At 42.9% G+C, this 3,959-nt stretch overlaps 1 non-coding gene across 1 annotated transcript; it reads right to left on the minus strand.

The window, feature by feature from the left end:
* Positions 1–434: 434 nt before the first annotated feature.
* LOC145625683 (small nucleolar RNA R71) lies at positions 435–542 on the minus strand. The gene has a single exon (XR_014110592.1). It is a non-coding gene; the product is annotated as a small nucleolar RNA R71 (small nucleolar RNA).
* Between the last annotated feature and the right edge of the window lie 3,417 nt (positions 543–3,959).

The following is a 3,959-nucleotide window of genomic DNA, read 5'->3' on the forward strand; positions in this document are numbered from 1 at the left end:
ATATAGTTGATAGTGAGAATGATACTTACTCTTCAAGTTCACCACACAAATCAATGGCGGGACAAGAGAATGATGTCTTGTTTCGCGAGTTCGTAAATCCGGAGGATTATGAGCTCACGGGAGGGATTTCGCTACCCGTCACGGAAACCAACTTCTCAATCCATCCACAATATACTCGAATGGTCTAATCGGAGCAATTTTCTGGGAGTGCAAGTGAGGACCCTATTCAACATTTGGACCGATTCCTTGAATTGTGCGCAGTGATGCAAACCAATGAAGTGAGTCAAGACTACATTCGTATGCACCTTTTCCGACAATCTCTCACCGGATGAGCAAAGAAATGGCTAAAGCAAGTAAAGCCTAACTCTCCCACGACATGGAGGGAGGTTGTAAAGGCGTTCTTGAAGAGCTTTATCTCCGAAGAGAAGACCGCCGAAATGAGAAGGAAAATTACATCATTTGAGCAAGAGGCCGATGAAAGTCTTGGTGAAGCATGGGAGAGTTTCAAAGAGTTGGTGCAAGCATGTCCCCACCATGAGTACAATCAAGGGTTGCTCATGCGGTTTTTCTACGACGGATTGGAGCCCATGTCAAGAGCCAATTTGGATGCGGGGGAAGGTGCTCAATTAATCAAGATCCCTCAAAATCAAGTTGAAGCCACAATAGAAAAGGTAGCAAAGAATTACTCTTGGGGGTGCCTAAGAAGCTAGAAACGCTCCAAAGAGAGGTGGTATTTACGAATTGGAGAAAGTTGATCAATTACAACATCAAATTGATCAACTAACAAAAGGGCTTTCCAAATTGAACACGAGTGTGAATGCAAGTTCAAGTGGTGGAGCAAGCTCTTCTCAAGTTAACTCTTTCTCTTGTCAAAATTGTGGAGGAACGAACCATGATACATCCTATTGTGGAGGTTTAAGCCTCGAACATGTAGCGGCATACAACACAAGGTAAGAGGGATTTAGAGGAAGCGGCGGTGGAGTAGCTTGGAGACAACCACCACCCGGGTTTGTACCTCAACCTGAACAATGGAACCAACAAGATCAACCTTCCTATAACTCCAATCCTCAATATCAAAATCCACCTCCATCTCAACCCCAAAACCCAAGAGGAAGCTATCCAAGGAACAACCAATGCAACAATCAAACCCAAGCACCTCAAAGAAACCATCAAGAACAAGTACCTCAAGCGGAGCTAACTCAAACTCAACTCCTCCAAGCCATGCATGCGCAAATGCAATATTTTGGGCAACAAATGGAAGAGATAAGAGCCCACAACAAGATGGTTGATTCACAACTAGCTCAATTGGACGAGAGAACTCCTTTCAATTCACCATCCACTCTACCCGGACAACCACAACCTAACCCATCTCACAATCCAAAACCCGATACATGCAAGGCGATCACATTGAGGTCGGGAACTTCCTATGAAGGGCCAAATGAAGGGGATAGTGAGGAAAATAAGGGAGGAGAGGAGAGTGTGAATGAAAACAAGGGAGGTGGGAAAGAAAAAGGTGATGAGATAGAAGGAGGTTCGGAGAAGAAGAAGATAGACAATGAGAAGACAAAATCAATTCCTAGTGAGGCTAGGAATCTTGATGGATCGGTTCCTTTTCCCGGTCGGCTTGCGAAGAGGAAGTTGAATGACAAGTTCACAAAATTTCTTAGTGTCATGAAGAATTTTCATATCAACCTCCCTTTTCTTGAAGTTGTGACACAAATGCTATCTTATTCCAAGTTCCTCAAAGATATTCTCACCAACAAGAGGAAGCTCAATGATGATCTTATCACCCTTCCACATCAAGTGAGTGCTCTTGTCCAACATAAGATGCCCAAGAAGGAAAAAGACCCGGGAAGTTTCACTTTGCCGGTGAAAGTTGGGAACATAGAAGCTAGGGGCGCCTTAGCCGATCTTGGAGCAAGTGTTAGCTTAATCCCTCTATCCATTGCTCAAAAACTCAATATTGAGATGATCCCTACAAGGAAGACAATTCAATTGGCCGATCGATCGGTGAAATTACCTTGTGGAGAACTTGAGGATGTTCCAATTCAAGTGGGACACATCTACGTGCCTTGTGACTTTGTAGTGATGGATATGGAGGAAGATGTTAACACTCCTTTGATTTTGGGACGTGAAGCTCTTAAAACTTTGGGGGCGGTCATCAATTGCAAGAACAACACCATCACTTGTGAAGTGGCCGATGAACAAATTGTCTTTCAATTTTCGAAGTTGATCAAGACCCCCATGGTTGAAAAATGCTATAGAGTTGATGTTGTGAATGAGGAGCTAGATCGCTTGGGGAGGGTCGTGATGAGGCCTCAAGATCCAATGATTGAAGCCCTTACATGCAAAGAGGAGTTCCACTCTCAAGTGGCTAAAGAATTTGTCATGGCAATGGAGGAATCCTCAAAGGAGGAAGTTGAACAACGAGTTGAGCTCGAGCTTGATTCCAAGGAGGAGAAATTGGAGGAGATTTCTAAGCCTCCTCCCAAGGTAGAACTCAAACCCCTTCCCCCTTCTTTGAAATATGCTTTTCTTGATAAGGAGGGAAAATACCCTATTATTGTCAATGCTACCCTAGATGGTCTTAATTTGGAAAAACTTCTTGATGTTTTAAGGAAATATAGGGTTGTGATAGGGTATAGCATTGATGATATTAAAGGTATTAGCCCTTCTTTATACATACATCGTATTCATCTTGAAGATGATCATTCCACCTCCATTGAACCTCAAAGAAGGTTGAACCCCCACCTTCAAGAGGTTGTGAAGAAAGAAATTTTGAAACTACGTGAGGCGGGCATCATCTATGCTATCTCCAATAGCAAATGGGTTAGCCCGGTTCATGTGGTTCCAAATAAGGGTGGAATGACCATAATCAAGGATGAAAAGGGAGAGGAAATCTCCACCCGGACGGTGACCGGGTGGAGAATGTGCATTGATTATAGGAGATTGAACAAAAATACCAAGAAAGATCATTTTCCTCTCCCTTTCATGGACCAAATGCTTGAAAGGCTTTCTAACCATGCTTTCTTTTGTTTCTTGGATGGGTATTTCGGATTTTTCCAAATCCCTATCCATCCATGTGATCAAAAGAAAACTACTTTCACATGTCCATATGGGACATTTGCATACCGAAGAATGCCATTCGGATTATGCAATGCTCCCTCTACTTTTCAAAGATGCATGACTTCCATTTTCTCTGAGATGCTTGAAAAAGAAATTGAGGTTTTCATGGATGATTTTAGTGTTGGTGGCTCGTCTTTTGACACTTGTCTTTTTAACTTTGAAAAAGTTTTGAAAAGGTGTCAAGAGACGAGTTTGGTTTTAAATTGGGAAAAGTGCCATTTTATGGTTTAGGAGGGCATTGTCCTCGGCCATAAGGTTTCAAAAAATGGCATTGAAGTAGATCCGACCAAGGTTTCGGTGATTGAAAAGTTTCCCCCTCCTACTTCCATCACGGGGGTGTGGGCTTTTCTTGGACATGCCAGTTTTTACCGGAGGTTTATCAAAGATTTTTCTTCAATCGCCAAACCCGTGACCGAACTACTCAAAAAAAAGGTTGTTTTTTACTTTAATGAGGCTTGCCTTGAGGCGTTTCGTAAGCTCAAGGAAGCTCTCATTTCTTCTCCCGTTGTGAAAGCTCCGGATTGGAGCTTGCCTTTTGAGCTAATGTGCGATGCTAGTGATTTTGAAGTAGGTGTCGTTCTTGGTCAAAAGAAACAAGGAAAATCATGTGTCATCTACTACGCAAGTCGGACTCTAGATGAGGCTCAAAGGAATTACACAACAACGGAGAAAGAGATGTTAGCGGTAGTGTTTGCATTCGATAAGTTTCGGTCGTATCTCATATGCTCAAAAGTTATCGTGTACACGGATCACATCACAGTGCGGTATCTCATGACCAAGAAAGAAGCAAAGCCTTGCTTGATCCGTTGGGATCTCTCTCTCCAAGACTTTCA

The sequence above is a fragment of the Chenopodium album genome, chromosome 3 (assembly GCF_948465745.1).
Source record: "Chenopodium album chromosome 3, dcCheAlbu1.1, whole genome shotgun sequence".
Classification (NCBI taxonomy): Eukaryota; Viridiplantae; Streptophyta; class Magnoliopsida; order Caryophyllales; family Amaranthaceae; genus Chenopodium; species Chenopodium album.